The sequence below is a fragment of the Rhinatrema bivittatum genome, chromosome 12, assembly GCF_901001135.1.
Source record: "Rhinatrema bivittatum chromosome 12, aRhiBiv1.1, whole genome shotgun sequence".
Taxonomy (NCBI): Eukaryota; Metazoa; Chordata; class Amphibia; order Gymnophiona; family Rhinatrematidae; genus Rhinatrema; species Rhinatrema bivittatum.
The window spans coordinates 63,498,687-63,525,324 of record NC_042626.1 but is presented as its reverse complement, the minus strand read 5'-3'; the positions used below and the strand labels follow the sequence as shown (position 1 = coordinate 63,525,324).

General features: G+C 41.0%; 1 protein-coding gene across 14 annotated transcripts in view; it reads right to left on the bottom strand.

Moving 5' to 3' along the window:
• PKNOX2 (PBX/knotted 1 homeobox 2) overlaps window positions 1-26,638 on the bottom strand; it is a 989,927-nt gene that overhangs the window by 386,592 nt on the left and 576,697 nt on the right. For all 14 annotated transcript variants that reach the window (XM_029573058.1, XM_029573057.1, XM_029573049.1 and 11 more), the window contains one exon: window positions 701-858. The gene's annotated coding sequence lies outside the window, so the exon portion shown is untranslated. The remainder of the gene's footprint in view (window positions 1-700; window positions 859-26,638) is intronic.

Sequence of the window (26,638 nt, the reverse complement as noted above, 5' to 3'; positions counted from 1 at the left end):
AAAACACGGCAATAACTTACCGATGACGGAGGAGTTCGGTGTGCGATGGGGGTCCCCGGTGACGGTGGAAATAATTAAGAAAAAACTTCAAATATTCAGTGAAGAAAAGTGTGAGAGAAATCTCTCAGAGCTCCTAAATCCGCGAGGCAATTGCTGCGCGGAAAAAAAAAAGAGACTGAAGGAGGACCTTGTGTGGCCACAGGGTTAGTGGCATGCTGGGCATGCTCATTTTGCAGTCAAAGTTCTAGAAACTTTGACAAAAGTGTACCATGACAGGGCTCTAAATGATGATGTCACCCATCTGTGAGGACTACCATCCTGCTTGTCCTGGAAAAAAGAGGGAGATCATGTGGGGAGAATGAAATAAAATCATATAGTGGTGAAAGAGAGGCTCATGCAGGGTGGGGTGAGATTATTACACGTGTAGGGGTGAGAAATAGTATCATACGGGGATAGAATCATGCAAAATTTGGTGTGATGCCATGAGGATCAAGTAAACTCAAAGTTTGTCATGAAATACAAAATATTAAGACGTATTTATCTACAGAACATATATTGTACTCATATCCATCGCTCATCCCACATGCATCTCTCATCATTCATATCTATTTTGACAAATAGCATTACACATATAAATAGTAGACACAAACAAAATAAAACATGTATTTAGAAACCAGAACACACAAATTAAACACACAACCTCCTTTTTGCTGATAGGGATTCTGAGATGCTAGGGTATGGCTGTGTCCTCCTCTTCCTCTACTTTCAGTAGTGCTGCTGTGAAGCTGTGTGACCTCGGCTCTTCTTTGTATTGTGATTGTGGTTGCTCATGTAGATAAATAGCATGTAGTTCTGTTACTACAAATGAAGAGAAACATAAGGTTACAACTACTTAAAACTTTTCCTGAAGCTGTTCAAACTACAAAGACCATCTTAAATGCAATGCCAAATGAGAAAGAGAAAAAGTAAATATAGGAACTGGCTGAGGTTGGAAAAGGTAAAAGAGAAAAGTTTACTAGAATAGCAGCGCCAATCAGATCGGTTCTAAAAGTGACAGGAATGCATCCAGTTAATGACTTCAAGAGTCATCGTATTCAACATGAACAGGGCGTAGATGGACACTGTTTGCGTATTCAACAACTTGGCATAACTCACATGCATAGCAGCTCAGATGTTACACAACGTAGTGCTAATTTATTTATTTATTTATTTAGGATTTTTATATACCGACCTTCTCAATACAAGTATCAAATCAGGTCGGTTTCCATAGAACAAAACTGTCGCGGTTAAGGCGTTACAATAAACAGAGTTTCTGCACATAAGAACATAAATAAATATTACATAGACAACAATAACTCGTCAAAATAATGTGAATAAATATAGGGAATGGCTAAAAAAGGGGTAGTGTAACTTGGGATATACAGTTAACAGAAAACTGTGTTGCTGGGCAAAAACATGAGTAATGCAAGAGCTCAAAGAACTAATGCATCAACAAAAGAGTATTTTCAAAACAAGTGGGCTGTCCAGATCAGGCGTGATTGGGCCTTGAGGGGGTATGGGCAGTCGAGGAGCTTATAGTGGACTATTTTGCTCTTTGACCGGTGTCAGAATGTTCCTGCGATTCTGGATAGGCTTGCCGGAAGAGCCACGTTTTTAGGTTTTTCTTAAAAGTTAGATGACAAGTCTCTTGGCGTAGATCCGGCGGTAATGAGTTCCAGAGGGTGGGCCCGGCTGTGGAGAGTGCTCGTTTTGTTAGTGAAGTTTTCATCGGGGGAGCATATAAGGAACCTTTGTAGTTGTATCTGATAGGTCTTTGTGATGTGTGAGGGCGGAGTTGCGAGTTTAGATTTAGGTGGGCGATGCCCATAATATCCTTGTGGATCATTGATAGTGACAGTATACATTCACAACGGCATAAAAGCACACATCCAGTCATGAACACATTTGATGCAGCTGAATAAACTATGCTTACAAGTAGATATAACATGCCAGTGAAGCCCCCCACACCACCCAGACAGCAGAGTATCTACCATTGTGCTACTCCCATCATTTTATAAACTTCGTTTGTTGAAACATATTAAACCTTATTTGAAGCATCCGATTTCCGCACAGTTCTTCAATCACTAATATTAACCGGTATTGATTATTGCAATTCACTTTATGACGGACTTACTTTATCAATTATACGACCTTTACAATTAATAGAAAATGCAGCAGCTCGACTACTTTCCAATACAAAATTATATGACCATATTTCCCCAATTTTATTTAATTTTCGCTGGTTTCCGATCATATGGAGCATAAAATACAAAATTCTAACTATTCTGCACAACTTCATCTACAATAATAAAAATATGTCTGGCTATCTGCCAGCCTTCATCTATATACACCGGCTAGAAATTTAAGATCAAAGAATCAGCTTCTTTTGCAAATCCCTTCACCCAGAGCAACAAGATTAGTTACAACTTGTGAGCGTGCATTCTCTATTGCAGGTCCAATCTTTTGGAACTCAATACCTCTAACACTGAGAAGCTTAAGTGATCCAAAATAATTCAAGAAAGCTTTAAAACACTACTTGTTTAAACAAGCCTTTGCAGACTTATGCGATCACAAATAGACATAAATCCACACTTTCTGCTAATTGTTCTTTTCATAACTGATTTTATTTTCTTATTTATATTGTTTTTACTTATTACCTTTTATGTTCTTTTACTGATTTGTCTTACTCAATCTTGTATTTTATGACAATTAATTATGAATGTATCATTGTAACCCACCCTAAACTTTGGTGGGCACAGGATATAAAAATCTTTAAAAAAAAAAAAAAAGAGAGAGAGAGCAATTGTTATCTATCATTACTTCTGAGAGAGAGAGATAGCAATTGTTATCTACCATTACTTCTGTGTGATCTGATTTTATTTGTTCTGTCCTCTTATTGCTCAAATAAACTTACTTTCCTAAGTAGCTGGAATCGTGATGTACTGAATCAAAGTTTCTGTGTGGCTATTTGTGTAGAGAATAAGCTGCTTGGTTCAAGTCCCCAGGTATAATCCCAGTAATTGTGTGTGTTTATATTGGGTAAATCCCCCGAGGTAGTCTTGTGTGCATGCAGGCGATAAGCCCCTCAGATAACCCCCAGTATAGACCTCAGTGAGATTAGCCCCCCCCCCCAGGTCAAAGCCCCTGGGCAGAATGCCAGTGTGCACGGTCTGAACCCTGAACAGCTCCAGAATCTAAATGCACTGATGAGACAATGGTGCAGGGAAGAGGGCTTTAGTTTACTTAGGAGCTAGGCAAAACTTTGGAGAAGGAAGAGCCTTTTCTGAAAGGATGGATTCCATCTTAACCAGGGTGGAACCAGCTGCTGTCATTAACCTTTAAAAATGAGATGGAGCAGCTTTAAAACTAGAATATGGGGGCAAGCAGACAATCGCTCATATAGTTCAGAGGAAGGTATCTTCAAAGGATATTAAAGAAACAGGGAAGTTACAGCATCCCGATATATAGGTTCCAATAAAAAGAAAGATAGCCCATTTGCCAGTAAGTAAAAATAGATTCCAAATTATACTTGTTAATTGTCAGGAAAGTTATATAAAGAAATAAAAAACATACTCTGAAATGTCTGTATGCTAATGGAAGAAGTTTAAAAATAAGATGGGAGAGTTAGAATGTATAGCACTGAATGAAGAGATAGACATAATTGGCATCACAAAGACCTGGTGGAAGGAGGATTACCAATGCGACAGTACCGTACCAGGGTATAAATTATATCACAATGATACGGTGGATCAATTTGGTGATGGGTTGTGCTTTATGTAAGGGATGGCATAAAGTCTAGCAGGATAAAGATCTTGCAGGAGACTAAATGCACAGAAGAATCTTTATGGGTTGGAATTCCATTTGTGATGGGGAAGAAAATAATGGTGAGAGTATGCCACCATCTGATCTGGCCAAAATAAGCAGTAGGACGATGAAATGCTAGCAAAAATTAGGGAAGCTAACAAATAATGGCAGATTTAAATAACCCTAATATCGACGGAGTAAATGTCACATCAAGACATGATAAGGAGGTAAAGTTTCTAGATGTAATAAATAACTGCTTCATGGAATCAACAAAAGGAGGAGCCATTTTATCCCTAATTATTAGTGTAACAAAAGATTTGGTGCAAGAGGTAATAGTAGTGGGGCCGCTTGGCAATTTCACGTAATAAATGGAGGAAGGACATTAAGTAAATCTACTGCTCTAGCATTTAATTTTCAAAAGGGAGACTGATAAAAGCAGGAAAATAGTTAGGAAAAGCTGAAAGATGCAGCTGCAATGGCATGGACATTGTTTAAAAATACCATCTTGGAAGCCCAGACCAGATTGAAAAGGTGCAAGGAAGGCCAAACGAATGTCAGCATAGTTAAAGGTGAGGTGAAAGAGGCTATTTTAGCCAAAATAACTTATTTCAAAAATTGGCAAAAGGATCTAACTGAAGAAAATAGGAAAAAGCATAAGCATTGGCAAGTTAGATGTAAAACACTGATAAGTCAGGCAAAAAGAAAATTTTAAAAGCAGCTTCTGTAGAGGCAAAAGCTCATAATAAAAACTTTAAAAAATATGTCCAAAGCAGAGAGCCTCTTAGAGAATTGGTCTGACCATTAAATGATCTAGGGGTTAAAGGAGCACCTAGAGAAGACAAGGCCATGGCAGAAAGACTAAATGATCTCTTTGCTTCGGTGTTTACTCAAGAGAATCCTGAGGAGATACCCATACCACAGACAATATTTAATGGTGATGATTCGGAATAACTGAAATATATTGTGGTGAACCTGAATGATGTAAATGGGCAGACTGACAAACTAATGAGTAGCAAATCACTTGGACCATAGTATACACCCCAGAGTACTGAAAGAACTCTAAAATGAAATTTCAGATTTATTAGTAGTAATTTGCAACTTATTAAAATCATCTATTGAACATGAAGACTGGAGAGTGGTCAATGTGATACAAATCTTTAAAAAGAGATCTAAGGGTCATCCGGGAAACTATAGACCGATGAGACCAACTTCAATGCCAGGAAAAACCAAATAAAGTATTCTAAAGAACAAAATCTCAGACATGGTTTAATGGGACACAACCAACAATAATTTAAACAAGAAAAGTATTGCCTCATTTTTTTGAAGGGGTTAAAACATGTGGATAACGACAAGCCAGTGGATATAGTGTATTTGGATTTTCAGAAGGCATTTGACAAAGTCCTCAGATAGACTCAGGAAAAATAAAAAAATCATGGGATAGGAGGCAATGTATTATTGTGAACTGCAAACTGATTAAACGATAGGAAACAGAGTAGGACTATATGATCAGTTTTTTCAGTGGAGAATGGAAAACATTGGAGAGCCTCAGGGATCAGTACTGGGACCAGTGCTTTTCAATATATTTATAAATGATCTGGAAAAGGGACAAAAAGTGAAGTGATCAAATCTGCAGATGACCACAAAATTATTCTTAGTTGTTAAATCACAAGCAGATTGTGAGAACTTGCAAGAGGACCTTGTGAGACTTGGAGACTGAGCATTGAAATAGGAAATGGACAAGAGCAAAGTGATACACATGGGGAAAACTAACCCACAGTGTAGTTACACAATGTTAGTTTTCATATTAGGAGTTACTACCCAGGAAAAGGTTCTGGGCATCTTCGTGGACACTACTTTGAAATCCTTAGATCAGTGTGCAGTGGTGGTCAAAAGAGCAAACAGAATATTAGGAATTATTGAAAAAGAAATAAAAAATAAAATATAGAATATCATAATACCTTTGTATTGCTCCACAGTGAGCCCGTACCTAGAGAATTGTGTGCAATTCTGGTCGTTGCATCTCAAAAAATATAAAACACTGAGGAACAATTTTTAACATAATTCCTGTTGAGTTTGATTTTTCAGCTGTTTTAGACTTAAATAAGCATGCTGCTGATTTCAAAACTGCAGTTAGATTTCTTCTATTACGTCAAGTTTTTTCTCTACCACCTTTCCCACTTCTACACATAAAACTGGGTCTCATGAAGCAATTTGTTAAAGCTTTGCCAACTGAAGGAGATCGTTTCAAGTATCTCATTTTGGCATTTCCTAGCCTGTCGTTTGAAAAGATAAAGGCCAGTGTGTTTGACGGGCCACAGATTCGGCAGCTCATTAAAGATGAACATTTCATCTGGACAATGTCAGAACTCCAAAAGAATGCTTGGTTGTCATTCAAAAACCTTGTCAAGGACTTTCTTAGAAATACACGAGCACAGAATTACACCAAAATTGTCCAGAAACTTCAAAATGCTTCGTTGCAACATGAGTATGAAGGTGCATTTTCTGCATAGCCATCTTGCTGACTTCCCGAAAAACCTTGGTGCAGTCAGTGATGAGCAAGGTGAATGATTCCACCAAGATTTGAAGGTCATGGAGGCACAGTATCAGGGTAGATGGGATGTACATATGATGGCTGACTATTGTTGGAGCATCAGGCGAGATAGTCCACAGATTGAACACTGCCAGAAAAGCTATAAGTGTAAATTTTTACCTTAATATGTATGTTTAGTAGCAGAACTTTACTACTTGTATACAATTTGACTTACAGAACAATATATAGCCTTTGTATGAATAAAATAACTAAATAAACAGTATATTCAGGTAATTATTTCTTTTATTTCCTTTGCATGTACATTTTGTATGATTTTTGGGACAAAGGGAGGGTATCCTATACCTTAAAAAGTTGACGTGATAGAGAAAAACTGGGGTCATCTTTTGATTCAGATGTCAAAAGTTAGTCAAAAACAAGTGTCAGATCTAACACAATGAAAATTGTGTTCCCCAGTGTAATAAACTGAAAAAGATAACAGAGAAAGGTGACCAAAATAATAAAGGGGATAGAACAATCCCCTTATGAGGAAAGACTGAAGAGGTTAGGGCTGTTCAGCTTAGAGAAGGGATAGCCGATGAAGAATATGATAGACGTCTATAAAATCATGAATGGAATAGAATGGGTAAATGTAAATCTGTTATTTACTCTTTCAAAAAATTTAAGAACTAGGGGCATACCATGAAGTTAGTAAGTAGCACATTTATAGCAAATCAGAAAAAATTCTCTTTCACTCAAAACATAACTAAGTGGTTGGTGTATCTGGGTTTAAATTTTTTTTGGACAAGTTCCTAGAGAAGTTCAGAAACTATTATTAGCCAGACAGACTTGGGGGAAAGCCACTACTTATGCCTGGGTGATAAGCAGCATGGGATCGGTCTATCTACTGTTAGGGATCTTGCCATGTAATTTTGACTTGGATTGACCACTGTTGGGAACAGGATACTGTACTTGATGGACCCTTGGTCTGACCAGTATGGCAAATCTTATGAAGCCCTGGTGAGGACTCTACTATTTATCCACTGTCAAAAATGTGGTGTATACATCAATATGTGAGTGCATTAGTAATAACTGTTTTCAAAAAATCAGCGTGCATATTAGTTCACTCTATTGCTTCCTCCTTTTGCTAATATGCAGAAGTCTCCTTTCTTTTATATCCAACTAGATTTTATTTACTTTATTGCACAGTTTTTGGAATAATCTGTTTAACTCTTATGTATGACCATCCCATTTCTTTTAAAAATTAGCATGGCCTGAGACCATTTCCTAGATGCATGTGGCAAGTTCATGCTTTTTCTAATCAATTTGGTTTATCTATGGGAATTCTGATACAAATCACTACATCATCACTCTTAATATACATAATTTATGATGGAAGGCATGGCTAAGTAAGAGGAGACTGTAAAATTTTTAAACCTCATATCTCTCCATGAATACATAAGGAGTGATTTTAATGGTTTTATTTTAAATTATGATCAAACAATTAGAACATTTTGCTAGCACAGTTGCCTTAAGCTGTGATTATCAACCAAGTCATCATGAGAGCAGTTTTCAAAGCTATTCATCTTGGTAAATAGTGATTTACTGGGTAAATTAGTCTACCTGAAGATAGTCCACTATACAGCTAAACGTGTGTGCTTTGACTGTATGTGCACTTTTATCTAGGTTAAAAAGAATCATTCTAGGGGGTCAAGCTGGCTGAACTACAACTCTGAGACAAGGTTTTTGGATCAATTTTTCAGAATTCTACACGCCATATGTGAAAATACAATTGTTCAAAAAGCAAATTTTGTAGGACCGCTACCAAAGGGATCTGTATAGCAATCAGACCCGGCATAGGAGAGGTCACTTTACTTTATTAATAGTGTCAAAGTTTTTCAAAAATTATATTGCCACGGGAAGATGAACCAATGAATTCAAACAAAGCCACAAAAAGCTTTTGTCTCAAAGAACAATCATTTGCAAAGAATTGCAGTACTTAGCTTCAAGACGGGATCAAAGATGGAGTCCCGACGTGATCACGTTTCGGACCACCAAGGGTCCTGCTTCAGGGGTTAAATCTTCTCAATCCTTCAAAGTAGAGCTGCTAAAAATCATTCCCAGAACGGCAAAACTGGCGTTTCTTAATCACAAACATTTCTTTGGCGGTCCGTTCTCGGACCCGCTTAATTCAAAATGGCGAAAGGGCAGGGTATATATCCATTTCCTGCGGAGATGACGTCAATGGGATGTCAATCAATTTTGCGGATGAATAAAAAGTCCTCTAACAGGTCGTCTGCCTTATATTACGATCCTCCATGTTAAGTCTTCTATCAAGTCGTCTATTTCATATTATGAGCCTCCATGTTAAGTCCTCTATCAAGGTATGAGTATTGCATCAGGTCGTCTGTTTCACACTGCAATTCTCCATGATGAGTTCTCTATCAGGTCGCCACCTTCACACTGCAAACCTTCATATTGAGTCCTCCATCAGATCATGTATTTTACAAAAGGATATTCCACCAAATCTAAGCCACTGATATTCTTTCACATACTAAAAGCTATGTTAGAGTATACCAGTTGATTTTCTCGTTAAGTCCCCCTGGATCTACTGTCTGTAGAGTAAAAATCCAATACTGTTCGCGTTGATTGAGACGCTGTTGGATATCACCCCCCCCCCCCCCCCGTGTGCCTAAATGTAATTTCTCAATAATGGACCATTTTAAATCCACAAAATCATGCTTAGCTGACATGCAATGTTGTACCAACGGAGCTGTAACCTTGGAGTTCTTGATACAACTACGATGTAGTTTTATCAAGAAGACTCAGGATGTGACATGTGTTTTAAAATTTTCTGCCCATTCCCACAACGTGGTCCAAATAATTAAATCTCACTGGCATGTTTTAACACTACATCGAGTTTTTGATGCCTTGCCTAAATTTGCGTTTTCTCGAGCTCAGAATATCAGGGACATTGTAGTTAAACCTGCATTTGATTCCTCCCCCCAATCCCAAAGGGAGGGGGACACTAAGCGTGTGGGAAATGCGATTTCTGTACCCAAATGTTGGCGGGTCAACAATGGACATCCCCCACTCGAAAAACCACCATTAAGTTAACAGCGACCACTTCGTGTGAGACTGAATGTGTGGTGTATATTATACAATGCCCGTGTGACCTTGTATACGTGGGTCGAACAAAAAGAAAAATAAGAACAAGCTCATAGAACATCATAGTTGTATCAAGAACTCCAAGGTTACTCACTAATAGCAATCCAGAAGTCTGTTAGAATCTTGTGGCACCATGTATACTCAGAAAGGTCATTGAATAGGCTCTGTCTTAATATTCAGGAGCTTTATTAAGTCATAACAGAAAAACACTCTGCACTTCACAACTCACAAATAATGAAGCGCTCCCTCAAGTATTATGCTGCCAAGGGAGAGGGGCTGCACCAGAATAACCCCCACCTGCACCCGTGGGTATGAGTGTCAGAGTTGGGGGTGTGGGTTATGTTAGTGCCTCTGGGATAGATAATCCAAATGCCCGATCCTCTCTTTTATGGGTCCCTGTGGTTCCCACCCCACCCCTGGGAACAGGGTACAGTGCAGAAAATCACCACTCTACTGTAAACATTCAATTCTTTTACTATTAACAGGTAAGTAGAACGATGCATTCAGAAATGATAAAGCAAAAGAAGGGAAAATAATTAATAGCACGAGACAATAAGCATAACACTGTCTCCCAATAAAATACAGGATAGACTACAAAATACTATCCATAATACACAAAATAATATATGAAGAACAAACAAATTGGCTAAGTGCATCCATAAAACTCCACTCACCAAACCGAAATCTCCACTCAGCTAACAAAGGTCTATTAAAAATTCCACCTGCTCGTCACAAACTTAACTCAACTTGGAAGAGAGCCATTTCCCTAGGAAGCCTGGAACTTTGGAACTCCCTCCCAACTGAACTGAGAACACAACAAAATTTAAAAACCTTCAAAAAAGAACTAAAAACTTGAATGTTCACCAAAGCCTACCAAAACACCCTATGACCCTATGCTACAACTTCCCTCCCCACCAGCCCATACAAACTTGCAGAACTAATCCAAACCATGTAATATAACCTGTACAATTTAGCAACAAAACTATGTTTATTATGACTAAGACAACTATGTTAAGCATTTGAACTTTTGAACACTCTGTTAAACATTGAAACTTTGTAAACCGTTGTGATGGTGAAACCGAATGACAGTATATAAAACTCGATAAAAAAAATAAATTGAAAAATAAATAAATAAATAAATAACAGTCACGAAATGGCCCAATATTACTTGCTATTTAATCAAGCAATCTGCAAAGTCATCCATGACAATGATCAACTTGAATTATCCTTAGCAGTCTTTTGATTTGCCTGCTTAGACTGCACTCTGGAAAAACTTTATGTTTACCCAAAACTCCAAGGGTAAATTTCACACCAGTGTATCAGAATGTGTTCTACTATTGCTCTCATAGTCCCCAGTCCAAGAAGTGTATACCCCCTTAAAGCATAATCAGTGAAGGCTGCATTAGTTGAAACGTAGTGGCACTCTCTGGGGAAGCTCCAGTCTTATAGAGGCTCCAAACAAGGGGAAACACGCTGGTTCCCCGCCCTGATGCAGGGAGTGAAAATTCAGGGCAGATCTCTACTCAGTTAGTAGATAACAGCAGGGTTTATCTGGCAGCTCCCTGATGCAACCATCTGATGTCAATATTGCAAGGCAGGGACAAAGAATGAAAGCATAACCTGTTGTACTGCTGCTGAACAATTTAGGGCTACTTAGCTGAAATGGGTCCTGGGGGAGGGGGAGGGGGAGGGGGGACTTAAACTCCCAGCTCCTGTAGTTGAAGCTCCTGGACTCTCCTGCTGTGCGCTCTATCTCCTGGTAGCTGTGGTCGAAGTGGGGAGAGGGGGGGATCCTATCCCAAGCACAGCTCTCTGATCTCCCTCTCCAACTGCTCTCCAATGCTGATATCTCTCCTCTCCTTTCTCTCGTTCCCTTAATGGTTTAGCTCAGCTCGGTAGCTCGACTCATTACCCAAAAACGCAGCAATGATTCCTCGTGCCTTAGGCTTTGGTTTTTTTTCTCTTTTCTCCTTTCTGATTGGTCTGACGTTCTCATCCTCTCTCCGGGTAATGAGCTGGTTCCCCATTGGCTCATGATAGTAATTGAACTTCCTGTGCCTTGTGTAATCAGATAACAGCTGGTTTCTGCAACAGTACAAGTCTCAGGCTGGATTTAAATTGAAACAGTTGTCACAGTCCAGATTTTTTTTTTTGGTTTACACTATATATCCCTATGCCAGGTAAGGTCAGGAGGGCAGGGACCCAAATCAGACAGTCCAGCCACATCTCCCCCCCCACTTAACCAGAGAGCATGCCCTCACGCTTCTGAAAAGAAAACCAGGTTAACATGTATTAGTGCCAAATACACATTCCGTACAGACTAGCCAAACAGCAATATTAGCAATATTCACATTATCAAATTTGAGTCAAACCCAATGTTCTTTGTATAATGGCCACTACACCCCGGGAGCCTGTTTGCAGTGGGATAGCAGAAGGCACCCCCCTAGGCACCTCTAGGCTGAGAAGTTACTGAGGGAGATGTTTGAATTAGTGTTAAAGGGGGGTTAGCTGGACCTGCTCCTGCTTGATTGTGGGATGCCTCTGGTGGCTTAGTTGCTGGGGCTTGGGTGAAGAGCTGCACCAATTCAACTAGATCAGAACTTTCCCTCCTTGGAAAGACAGCAGAATATTCCACCTCCAATTGAGAGTCCTCGCTGTCTGATAGGTCTGCAGAATGGCCCAGGGGTAACCTCTGTGCTTGTAGGGGATCACCATTTTGTCCCCTCAGTCGCCATAATTTCGGTGGCTGGAGCCCAGGCAATAGACCGTCCTTAGGGGAAGGCAACCGCACCATCTGCCCTATGGGGAGCAGATGATTCCTGTGTAGTGTTTTCTTGGGGCCTTGCCCATTCTCTGGCCTCCCTCAGTAAACTAGCAGGTTCGGCAATTTGGAAACAAGGACGTAGGGTTCCTTGTGTCACCTATTTGACAGCTTAATTTTCCCTGGGATACCCAAACCTTTCACCAGAACTCGATCCCCAGCACTCTGTTCTTGATTTTTAACACTAGCATCATATCGGACTTTGTTGCTAGCATTTCTATTTCCCGCAGCCTCAGTAGCAGCCTGGTAAGCCTGGTTCAATTGCTCTTTCAGATGCTCAATATACTTTAAATGACTTCTTACGGAATTACCATCAGGGGTCACCCCAAGGCACACATTACCGGCAGTTGAGCCTCCCTACCAAACATGAGGTAGCAGGGTGACTAACCGGTAGCATCATTCTTGGTACAATTGTATGCGTGAACCAACCTGCTCACATGCTGACTCCAATGTTGTTTCTGCTTGGGGTCTAAAGTTCCCAGCATGTTTAACAGAGTTCTATTAAATCTCTCAGGCTGTGGATCACCTTGAGGTTGATAGGGTGTGGTATGTGATTTCTTGATACCACAGACCTGAAGCATCTCCTTAATCAGGCGACTCTCAAAGTCTCATCCTTGATCCGAGTGAATACGGTTAGGGAATCCATAATGGATGAAGTACTTCTCCTACAATACCTTGGCCACTGTAGTTGCACGTTGGTCTCGAGTGGTGAACGCCTGAGCATACTGTGTGAAGTGGTCAGTAACTATTAGTATGTTGCTGATGCTGCGGCAGTCAATTTCCAGGCATAGGAAGTCCAGATCAGATCTAGAGGGCCTTTGCTGGCGATATTAGTCAAAGGTGCGGCTCCAGTGGGCAGGGTCTTCCTCATGATACACTTCCCACATGTCTTTATTTAGGCCTCTACATCTGCAGACAACCTGGGCCAATAGAATCTGGCTCTCACTAGTTCAGTAGTACGGTATATCCCCCCATGTGTCCAGTATAAGAACATGCCATGCTGGGTCAGACCAAGGGTTCATCAAGCCCAGCATCCTGTTTCCAACAGTGGCCAATCCAGACCATAAGAACCTGGCAAGTATCCAAAAACTAAGTCTATTCCATGTTACTGTTGCTATTAATAGCAGTGGCTATTTTCTAAGTCAACTTACTTAATAGTAGGTAATGGACCTCTCCTCCAAGAACATATCCAATCCTTTTTTAAACACAGCTATACTAACTGCACTAACCACAACTTCTGGCAACAAATTCCAGAGTTTAATTGTGCGTTGGGTGAAAAAGAACTTTCTCCGTTTGGTTTTAAATGTGCCACATGCTAACTTCATGGAGTGCCCCCTAGCCTTTCTATTATCTGAAAGAGTAAATAACCGATTCATATCTACCCGTTCTAGACCTCTCATGATTTTAAACACCTCTATCATATCCCTCCTCAGCCGTTTCTTTTCCAAGCTGAAAAGTCCTAACCTCTTTAGTCTTTCCTCATAGGGGAGCTGTTCCATTCCCCTTATCATTTTGGTCACCCTTCTCTGTACCTTCTCCATTGCAATTATATCTTTTTTGAGATGCGGCGACCAGAATTGTACACAGTATTCAAGGTGTGGTCTCGCCATAGAGCGATACAGAGGCATTATGACATTTTCTGTTTTATTCACCAATCCCTTTCTGTTTGCTTTTTAGACTGAACCAATGATTTCAATGTGTTATCCACTATGATGCCTAGATCTCTTTCTTGGGTGGTAGCACCTAATATGGAACCTGACATTAGTGTAGCTGTGTTTAAAAAAGGATTGGATAAGTTCTTGGAGGAGAAGTCCATTACCTGCTATTGATTAAGTTGACCTAGAGAATAGCCACTGCTATTGCTAGCAACAGTAGCATGGAACAGACTTACCAGGTTCTTATGGACTGGATTGGACTTGCCAGGTTCTTATGGCTTGGATTGGCCACTGTTGGAAACAGGATGCTGGGCATGATGGACCCTTGATCTGACCCAGTATGGCATGTTCTTGTTCTTAGATGAAAAGACAGTTGAAGAGGTAATGGGGTAGATTTTCAAAGGGATACGCGCGTACCCCCCCGAAAATCTACTCCAAACCCCCCCTGCGCGCACCGAGCCTATTTTGCATAGGCTCGGCCGCGTGCGCTAGCCCCGGGACGCGCGTGAGTCCCGGGGCTTGCATGGAGGGGCATGTCGGGGGTGTGCCGGGAGTGACGCGCCGTTTCGGGGGCATGTCGCGAGTGACACGCCGTTTCGGGGGCGTGTCGCGAGTGACGTGGCGTTTCGGGGGCGGCGCCGCGGGCGTGGTTTCGGCCCGGGGGCATTCCAGGGGCGTGGCCACAGCCTCCGGACCAGCCCCCAGACCGGAACATGGAACGCGGCAGCCGACAATGGTAGGGAGGGGTTTAGATAGGGCCGGGGGGGTGGAAGAAAAGTTCCTTCCGAGGCCGCTCCGATTTCGGAGCGGCCTCGGAGGGAACGGAGGCAGGCTGCACGGCTCGGCGCGCGCAGGCTGCCGATTTTGAGCAGCCTTGTGCGCGCCGACCCCGGATTTTAATGGATACGCGCGTATCTATTAAAATCCCACATACTCTTGTTCACGCCTGGTGCGCGAACAAAAATACGCGTGTGCGCATCTGCCCCAATATGAGGTAATAAAAGTTTTTTCAGGTAAAACTGTAAAAGGAGAAAAAGCAAAGGTGGGATTGTATAAAGGGAGATAAGGAATGTTTGGAGGGGAACAAGGAAAAAGCAGAAATGCTAAATACTTTTGTTTGGTATTCACTGAAGGAGGGTTTGGAGAAGAACCACTGACTGTTGGAAAATTAGTGGGGCAGTGGCCACCATACTTACAGAAAAACTGTTTGTAAGGAGCTAGAAACATTTAAAGGTACATGATAGGATAAAAAGGGAAGTCAGCAGAAACATCAGGTCTGCTGAAAGATCTGTTCAATAGATATCTGGGGACAAAACTGGAGAAGAGTGGATGTTGCCCCTCTTCTCTATTTCCACTTTTCTAAAAGGCTGGAAATTACCGGCTCAGTCTGACTTAAATGAAAAATGAATGGAAACGTTTCTCAAGGAAAGGGCAATGACGTATCTTGAATTTGGTGTGTTGTGAAATATGAGGTAGCATGGTTTTACCAGAAAATCATGTTAGATGATTCAGATTTTTAAATTAGGCGACATCGGATATAACTACATTTCTGACTTATTTGTTAAATAAAAAGGAGCGGCTATAGGTGAGTCTAAAGGGCTACTTTCAAGTGTTAATTTTCTCAGCCTTAGAGTCTCACCATCCAAACCCCACACCCACTGGCTGCTTTTCTTACACAGGGAGGAGGATAACTTTTAAACAGCTGCATATGCCCCCCCCCCCAATATACACATGTATATTAGTGCATGAAAATCTACTCCTGCATTTTATAACCTGAGTGTATATGATATAGGCAGGTTATAAAATACGCACAAATGTACCCAGCAACATGCATGCGCATGTAAAACAAAAATAAAAAACGGAAAATACATATTGCAGCTTTCTGGTTAAGTTCTGACTTATCCAGCTACATATAGGCACATCAGATAGCTAAATTTATTTATTTAAAGTTTTTTCTAGACCGACATTCATTGGGTACATCACATCGGTTTACATGAAACATAAAAGCAGCGTATGAACTTTACAAAAACTGATTGCAACACGTAATAACATAACAGAGGTTGTATAAATAACGTGTGATGGTCTAAATAATTAACATAATATAGGATTAGGTATCGTACGAGTAAATATGCAAAGTTAGTTATTTACGGTTATTTTCATGGCGAAAGGTAATATACATTAAACATCACATAGATAAAGTGAAGTATCAACTATTTAGATGTCGAAACTGAGATAATATAGTAAGGTAGTATAGGTTTAGGTATAATATAATATCATATGATAGAGTCAGTTATTTACATGGTTATGTGAGGTAAAAGGTGCTAAGAGGTGAAAGGCAAAGGTAGAGGTGTGGTGTAGAAGTTATTGGGGAGGCAAGTGGAAGGGGTGGCAAGTGGAAGAGCAAGTATCATGTGTAGGCCTGTTTCAATAGCCAGGTTTTCAGTTTTTGCTTGAACTTTTTTGGACAGTGCTCAAGGCGTAGGTCGGTAGGCATAGCGTTCCGGATAGTAGGCCCAGCAATGGAAAGGGCACGTTCTTTCGTGGAAGTGGGACGTGTGAGTTTGGGAGAAGGTGTGTGTAGGGTTGCCAAATAGTGGGATCTGGTGGATCTATTGGGGGTGTGGAAACGTAGTGAATCATTAAGCCAGTGCATATTTTGATTGTGTAAGGTTTTGTGTATTATGAAGAGGGCCTTATAGTGGATTCGGGAGGAGACTGGGAGCCAGTGTAGTTCTTTGAGAATAGGAGTAATATGTTCATTTTTGCGGGTGTTAGTGAGGATACGGGCGGCGGTATTCTGCAGCATTTGGAGAGGTGAGATGGTATTTTTGGGAAGGCCTAGAAGGAGGGTATTGCAGAAGTAGATTTTTGAGAAAACAATGGCCTGGAGAACGATGCAGAAGTAATTGAAATGTAGGAGGGGGTCTAACTTTTTTTAGGGTGTGAAGTTTGAAGTGGCGATCTTTCAATATGGAGTTGATAAATGTTTTTAGATTAAGTTGATGGACAATGACGACACCTAGGTCACGTACGTGTTTGCGAGGTGACGATTGAGGGGGGAAGGGTGTTGTGTTGGGGTAAAATGATCATGATTTCTGTCTTAGCAGTATTGAGTGCAAGGTTGAGGCAGGTGAGGAGATTGTTGATTGCAGTGAGAGAGGTTTCCCAGGTTTTAAGGGATTTATGTAAGGTCTCGGTTATGGGGATGAGGATTTGTACGTCGTCCGTATAAATAAAGTGAGGAAGACCGATTTCAGAGAGGAGGAGGCAGAGTGGTAGTAGGTAAGAACATAAGAAATTGCCATACTGGGTCAGACCAAGGGTCCATCAAGCCCAGCATCCTGCCTCCAACAGAGGCCAAACCAGGCCACAAGAACCTGGCAATTATCAAAACACTACGAAGATCTCATGCTACTGATGCAATTAATAGCAGTGGCTATTCCTTAAGTAAACTTGATTAATAGCCGTTAATGGACTTCTCCTCCAAGAACTTATCCAAACCTTTTTTGAAACCAGCTACACTAACTGCACTAACCACATCCTCTGGCAACAAATTCCATAGCTTTATTGTGCGTTGAGTGAAAAAGAATTTTCTCCGATTAGTCTTAAATGTGCTATTTGCTAACTTCATGGAATGCCCCCTAGTCCTTCTATTATTCAAAAGTGTAAATAACCGAGTCACATCTACTCGTTCAAGACCTCTCATGATCTTAAAGACCTCTATCATATCCCCCCTCAGCCGCCTCTTCTCCAAGCTGCACAGCCCTAACCTCTTCAGCCTTTCCTCATAGGGGAGCTGTTCCATCCCCTTTATCCTTTTGGTTGCCCTTCTCTGTACCTTCTCCATCGCAACTATATCTTTTTTGAGATGCGGCGACCAGAATTGTACACGGTATTCAAGGTGTGGTCTCATCATGGAACGATATAGAGGCATTATGACATTTTCCGTTTTATTAACCATTCCCTTCCTAATAATTCCTAACATTCTGTTTGCTTTTTTGACTGCTGCAGCACACTGAGCGATGATTTTAAAGTATCATCCACTATGATGCCTAGATCTTTTTCCTGGGTGGTAAGCTCCTAATATGGAACCTAACATTGTGTAACTACAGCAAGGATTATTTTTCCCTATATGCAACACCATGCACTTGTCCACATTAAATTTCATCTGCCATTTGGATGCAAAATCTTCCAGTCTTTCAAGGTCCTCCTGTAATGTATCACAATCTGCTTGTGATTTAACTACTCTGAATAATTTTGTATCATCTGCAAATTTGATAACGTCACTCGTCGTATTCCTTTCCAGATCATTTTTATATATATTGAAAAGCACCGGTCCAAGTACAGATCCCTGAGGCACTCCACTGTTTACCCTTTTGAACTGAGAAAATTGTCCATTTAATCCTACTCTCTGTTTCCTGTCTTTTAACCAGTTTGTAATCCACGAAAGGACATCGCCTCCTATCCCATGACTTTTTAGTTTTCGTAGAAGCCTCTCATGAGGGACTTTGTCAAATGCCTTCTGAAAATCCAAATACACTACATCTTCTGGTTCACCTTTATCCACATATTTATTAACCCCTTCGAAAAAATGAAGGAGATTTGTTAGGCAAGACTTCCCTTGGGTAAATCTGTGTTGACTGTGTTCCATTAAATCATGTCTTTCTATATGCTCTACGATTTTGATCTTGAGAATAGTTTCCACTATTTTTCCCGGCACTAAAGTTAGGCTCACTGGTCTATAGTTATCCAGATCGCCCCTGGAGCCTTTTTTAAATATTGGGGTTACATTGGCCACCCTCCAGTCTTCAGGTACAATGGATGATTTTAATGATAGGTTACAAATTTTAACTAATTGATCAGAAATTTCATTTTTGAGTTCCTTTAGTACCCTAGGATGCATACCATCCAGTCCAGGTGATTTGCTTGTCAATCTGGCCTACTACATCTTCCAGGTTCACAGTGATTTCGTTCAGTTTGTCTGACTCATCACCCCTGAAAATCATCTCTGGAACTGGTATCTCCCCAACATCCTCATTAGTAAACACGGAAGCAAAGAATTAATTTAGTCTTTCTGCAATGGCCTTATCTTCCCTAAGAGCCCCTTTAACCCCTCGGTCATCTAATGGTCCAACCGACTCCCTCACAGGTTTCTTGCTCTGGATCTATTTAAAAAGTTTTTATTATAAGTTTTTGCCTCTATGGCCAACTTCATTTCAAATTCTCTCTTCGCCTGCCTTATCAATGTTTTACACTTAACTTGACAATGCTTATGTTTTATCCTATTTTCTTCAGATGGATCCTTCTTCTAATTTTTGAAGGATGATGTTTTGGCTAAAATAGCCTCTTTCACCTCACCTTTTAACCATGATGGTAATCGTTTTGCCTTCCTTCCACCTTTCTTAATGTGTGGAATACATATGGATTGTACCTCCAGGATTGTATTTTTAAACAATGTCCAAGCCTGTTGAACACTTTTAACCTTTGCAGCTGCACCTTTCAGTTTTTTTCTATTTTCCTCATTTTATCAAAGTTTCCCTTTTGAAAGTTTAGTGTTAGAGCTGCAGATTTACTTATTGTCCCCCTTCCAGTTATTAGTTTAAATTTGATCATGTTATGATCACTGTTGCCAAGTGGCCCCACCACTGTTACCTCTCTCACCAAATCCTGCGTTCCACTAGAATTAAATCTAAAATAGCTCCCTCTCTTGTTGGTTCCTGAACCAGTTGCTCCATGAAGCAATCATTTATTACATCCAGGAACTTTATATCTCTAGCAAGTCCTGATGTTACATTTACCCAATCAATATTGGGGTAATTGAAATCTACTATACAGAAACAGTTAAAGAAAGAATGTGCAACGAGCCACACTTATCACACAAAAAACACGTTGCCAGCAAATTTGAAAATTTTATGTGCTTAAGGATATTATCTCAACATGTGGACCCTCATACCACCCTTGGTTGATATAGGCAGTAAGCCACACTTTCAACCATATCGGGTCATGTTTAATCATCGGTCCAGAATAGACTATTAGTTTCTTTTCAGATTTCTTCAGTTTTCTACTTTATTAATTTTACTATTTTTTTATCATTTTTTGTCCATGTTATAAAAATGTATTTTTTAACAGAGCAAGGGGCGGAATCACCTTACTTATACGGAGCGCTTCCGCGCTTCCGAAACTCACTTGTGTAGAGCGCCGCCGCGCTTTCAAGGCTGTGGGGCGCCGCCGCGCTTTCAAGGCTTTAGACTCACTTGTGTAGAGCGCCGCCGCGCTTTCAAAGCTGTAGAGCGCCGCCGCGCTTACAAGGCTTTTTAGTTTCAGTGCTGCTGTACATTCGAGGCAGCCGGTTCCGATCAAGGGTGCTCGTGCGACTTTGAGCTCCGTAGTCCGGTTCCGATCTGAAACTAAAAAGCCTTGTAAGCGCGGCGGCGCTCTACAGCTTTGAAAGCGCGGCGGCGCTCTACACAAGTGAGTCTAAAGCCTTGAAAGCGCGGCGGCGCCCCACAGCCTTGAAAGCGCGGCGGCGCTCTACACAAGTGAGTTTCGGAAGCGCGGAAGCGCTCCGTATAAGTAAGGTGATTCCGCCCCTTGCTCTGTTAAAAAATACATTTTTATAACATGGACAAAAAATGATAAAAAAATAGTAAAATTAATAAAGTAGAAAACTGAAGAAATCTGAAAAGAAACTAATAGTCTATTCTGGACCGATGATTAAACATGACCCGATATGGTTGAAAGTGTGGCTTACTGCCTATATCAACCAAGGGTGGTATGAGGGTCCACATGTTGAGATAATATCCTTAAGCACATAAAATTTTCAAATTTGCTGGCAACGTGTTTTTTGTGTGGTAATTGAAATCTCCCATTATTATTGCACTGCCAAATTGGTTTGCTTCCCTGATTTCTCTTAGCATTTCATCATCTGTCTGACCATTTTGTCCAGGTGGACGGTAGTATACTCCTATCACTATACTCTTACCCAAGACACATGGGATTTCTACCCATATAGATTCTACTGAGCATTTAGTCTCTTGTATGATCTTTATCCTGTTGGACTCTATACCCTCCCAGACATAAAGTGCCACACCCCCGCCAAGTTGATCCTCCCTATAATTGCGATATAATTTGTACCCTGATATAGCACTGTCCCATTGGTTATCCTCCTTCCACTAAGTTTCTGTGATGCCAATTATGTCAATCTCATCATTTGCTGCTATACACTCTAACTCTCCCATCTTACTTCTTGGACTTCTTGCATTGGCATACAGACATTTCAAAGTATGTTTTTTGTTTGTTTTAACTACCTGCTTTTCAGTTGTTTGGGATAATTCGGAAAACATTAGCTTTGGTGATTTTTTTACATATAGGCATATGGACTATGTTTGCTTTTAATGGGACCTCTCTGTTGGGATGCCCTAACTCTCCTGTTTCATTAGTATCCTTCAAGGATACATTTCTCCCAACCATGCACTGCTGAGTGACTGTCAGCTTTCCCCCTTGTTCTAGTTTAAAAGCTGCTCTATCTCCTTTTTGAAAGTTAGTGCCAGCAGCTTGGTTCCACTCTGGTTAAGGTGGAGCCCATCCTTTCGGAAAAGTCTCCCTTTTCCTCAAAAGTTTCCCCAGTTCCTTACAAAGCTGAATCCCTCTTCCCTGCACCATCGTCTCATCCACGCATTGAAACTCTGGAGCTCTGCCTGCCTCTGGGGACCTGCACATGGAACTGGTAGATATTGAAGAGAGCAGAGGATAAGGAAGAGCCTTGTGGGACACCTTGGGATAGGTCAATTGCTTTAGATTCACTGTTACCTATTTTAACTCTGTAGTGTCTGTGGTTAAGGTAGGATTCGAACCAGCGTAGCGGCGTTCCTGAGGTGCCAATTTCAGTGACTTGGTCGAGTAGGATGTTGTGGTTAATGGTGTCAAAGGCAGATGATATATCTAGTAATACCAGAATGTATGGCTGGCCTTTGTCTAGTCCTTTGAGGAGAAAATCTGTGAGGGTAATCAGGAGTGTTTCTATACTGAAGTACTTATGGAATCCAAATTGTGATGAGAAGAGGATGTTAGGTTATCTAGATAGTCAGTTAGTTGGTGGTTGACTACTTTTTCGAGAATTTTTGATAGGAAGGGTAAGTTAGAGATTAGGCTATAGTTGGGAAGATCTGATGGGTCAAGATTCAGTTTCTTTAAGATTGGTTTGACTATAGATTGTTTTATTGCATTTGGAACAGTTCCAAGAGAGATTGACAGGTTAATGATGTTGGCTATTGGTTGGGATATGGTGTTGGGTATGGAGAGGAGGGATCTGGTGGGAATTGAGTCAGATGGGTGTGATGAGGGTTTCATTTTCTTTAGAAATAGTTCTATTTCTGTAGATGTAGTGGTCTCAAATGCATTTAGAGTGGCATGTGGATTTTTTGGGAGGGCTTTAGGGTAAGAGGGGCTTTTGAAAAGCGTGTCATGAGTTTAGATATTTGATCATTAAAAAATTGTGCTAAGTCTTCAAATTTCGTTTTGGCGTCCTCGTCAGGTATGAGTGCGGGGGAGGTTTTGGTTAGATCTGAGACGTATGTGAATAGGGCTCTTGCGTTAATAAGTCTTAAATAGTGCTACTTATCCAGATAAATACTAGAGCTCTCTGAGACTTATCCATCTGAGTTAGCCAGATAAATATGACTTTTCAGAGTTATATAACTATCTGATTTAGCTGGATAAGTTGTACTTTTAAGACTTTTCCAGTTAAGTTGAGGCTTTGCTGCTATTTAACCAGATAAATAGGAACTTATTCAGATAAATGCCACTACTTAGCCGGAAGTGTCAGAATTTATCCAGATAAATGGCATACAACTGTTATACCCATGTATTTTTACATCTAACATTAAAAATATATGTGTGGAGATTTACATGCATTTACCCCTCGTAAGTCAAGTTTTACGCATGTAAGTTGGGATTTTCTAACAAGCATGTGGCAATTAAATGACCAGTTTTACCAATTAGTCTACCAATTCAACCCGCCCATCTGTAAGACATAAAGACCTTCCTGGATCTTCAGCCTCAACTTGCCTTATTTCACCCAAATCCCTCAGTCAGTCAGTATTTCACTTTTAACATTTCTATCATTTACTACAAATAAAGAGCAGGTGTAATATACATGAGTAAGCTGCCAAATCCACATGCCTAAATTGCTTATAAAATAGCAATTTACATGCAGAAATGTTGGCCCCATCCCAAAATGCAAATTTACTCCCAGACTCTTACTTATTCATGCATATATGTTTATAAAATAGGATATAAGGGAATATATACTATTTACACGCATAAATGCTGATTTTACGTGCACAATTTTTGAAAATTCACCTTATAATTTTTAAAATGAAAAATATGCATGCAAATCCTAACTCTGCCCTAACGCCATTCAACAGAACACCTATATTTTGTGCTCATAGAAGTACATGCCAAATCAAGTTATGTATGTGGCTGACAGACCCGCCCCCCGACAACATCAGTGGCGGCGACGAGAGACATTTAAACCGAGGTGCAGACCTGCCCATCACCACGCACCTCGCCGAGACCATCCACCGGCCGCTCCACATGACCGGCGCTGAACCCCTCGAGACCCCAAAGTTCTCCAGAACTCACCGACGGCCCCGAGGACGCCTCCCAACCTGACTCCTCCACATGGCCGACAGACCTACCCCCTGACGTCAGCAGCGGCAATGAGGGACATTTAAACTGAGGTGCAGACCTGCCGATCATCACTCACCTCGCCGACACCATCCACTGGCCGCTCCACATGACCGGCACTGAAACCCTCGAGGCCCCGAAGCCCTCTGGAACCCGCCGACAGCCCCAAGGACGCCTCCCAGCCTGACTGCTCCATAAGCCGACAGACCCGGTCCCCCTGACAATGTCAACGGTGGTGACGAGGGACATTTAAACCGAGGTGCGGCCCTCAGGCGCCATGCACCACTTTGTGCTGCCCCCTTGAGCTGCAGCCACCAAACTTTCACTCAACCGTCCTGAACAAGAAGCAGATCTTAAAGACTTCTCCTGACCTCAACACCATCCAGCAACCACAGGACTAAAAACTGTAAGCAACTTCCTGCTCAACACCTCAGAGCCCCCCCCCCTCAGCCTCCGTACTCTTCCACCCCTCTACATTCTCCAACCCTGGACAACCCCCCTCAACCACCAAAACAAAGCAAACTGCTCCCTCACCACCATCAATCTTCTCTGCCCCCCTTAGCAGTATCCTAACTCTTGAAACCTCACCAAAACTCATAAGAAACCCATACCTAACACACCTGTCCCCCTGAGTATCCTAACCCACAAAGCTTCCACCCCCCAAATACTCTCACCCCACCCATCGCACCCAACTCACAACAACAACATACACACACCAAAACATGGAATCATACCTCATACCAAAGATCAACAAACACACTACTTCAGAAAACCCTTCATCAAAACTCCTACCGCTCACTAAAGATCATTTATCCCTATCATGATATCTCCGCTGATCCAACTACTTGGCCTCACAGCCTTCTCTCTAATGCTATTTAACGCCCAATCACTAGTAAAAAAAAAAAGACCCCCATCCTAAATGACATCCTACTAGACCAAAAACCAGACATATGCGCCATAACTGAAACGTGGTTCAAACAAACAGACATTGTACTCATAAACCAGCTACCAACGCACCTCTACGATATCATCTCCATCCCAAGAAACAATAGAAGAGGAGGTGGACTTCGTCTAGCAACAAAGAAAGAACTCAGACTTGTGCAACAGACCATTCACACAACTACACGATTTGAAATAGATTTTTTCAAATCCACCCACCTCCAAATCTTTCTAGTATACTCCCCCCCCCCCCCCAGGACTTCTCAATAGCAATGCCTCCCCCCTAATCAAATTCATCACCAAAACCATTGACATGGACATCCCAACCATCATCCTAGGCGATTTCAACTTACATGTTGACTCTTTCCTCTTAACCATCAACTGTGAAGCCCTCCTGACCACACTTAATGCCATGGGTTTCAAACAAATCATAAACTCCCACACACACAAAGCAGGACACTCACTAGACTTAATCTTCATAAATTCATTCATTCAACACTCAGAAACACCTTCCTTCACCCCTGTCCCATGGTCTGACCACACAACGATAAAAACAAACTCTCCTTAAACAAAACCCCCATCTCTCCCCCCAATCACAACTCCACAATACAATTCAGAAAAGCCTGTAATATAGACGACCTGATCGAATCCCTCCCAGATGCACTGAACAACCTAGACCTCACAAGCACAGACTCCGCCCTCTCTACATGGTACGACATCACAAACAACATAGCTAACAAATACTGTCCCCTAATAACCAAAGAAGTAAACCCATCACATAACAACAAACAACCATGGTACACCACCAAATTTAAAAATTTAAAACGCTCCCTAAGAAACTTAGAAAAGAAATAGCGCAACAACCCTAGCCCCAGTCTACTGACCACATACAAATTCTCTTTGCACAATTATAGAACCACCATCCTCAAAACCAAATGCGATTTTTACAGTAAAAAAATTCACGACTTCCAATTCAACACCTAAGCCCTCTTTTCATACATAACCAACCTAACTCCAGATATATCTGACAATGAATCCAAATCCAGTGATCTCGCCCACTTCTTCAATGATAAAATTACAAACATAATAGCTAAATTCCTTACAACCAACACGAACAAAATCGCCCTCCCAAAAAACCCCAATGCCATCTTAGATGCATTCGAAACCACATCCTCCTCAGAAATTGAAAAAATTATAGAAAATATAAATCCCACAACACACCCCGCCGACACAATCCCAACCAAATACCTAAAATCCATACCAAACATAGTAGCTAAACCCCTATCTGATATAAACTTTCACACCCAAATTTAAAAAAAACTAAAAACATGGTTGTTTTAACAGGCATTTACCTAGACAGTCCTCCCTATACAATCTACTACTATATTTCTTAGTTTGCCCACCCTGCCACCCCACACCAAACCTCCCTTAGACTCAGCTAAGCTCAGTAGTCCACCCCCATCTGTACAGAAGTTTTATCTCCCCTCACGCCTCCCCCCATACCTTCTCTCTATATACCTCACCCCTCTCCCCCTTTTACCTTCTCTCTATATACCTTTCCTCGTCCCATCCTCAGGCCTGTATGATTCTCATAGAACTTGGTCTAGTACCACCAGACCAAGTTAACCACAGCTTATTCCATTTTGCTTTGTTCTCTCGTATATATATATATATATATATATATATATATAATTTTCCTATGTACCTTTACATGCGTTCAAATGTTATTCTTATTCATTCTATGTACCTTTTTTAAAATATGTTTCACCTTTTAAATATGTTTCACCAATTTCACCTTGACCCTTAGTTAACTCTAGATTCACAGACCTTCAGCCAGTTAATCTCTGGCCCCACGAAAAAATCCTATTATGTAATTGTTTTTTGACCCTGTTCCATGGCTCCAAGTTATTCTTTCCTTGTTAAATGTAAAAGCATTCTTACATGCTAGTTAATGTTATTCTGTAAACCAAAGTGATATGTAATTTTCTACATGAATTT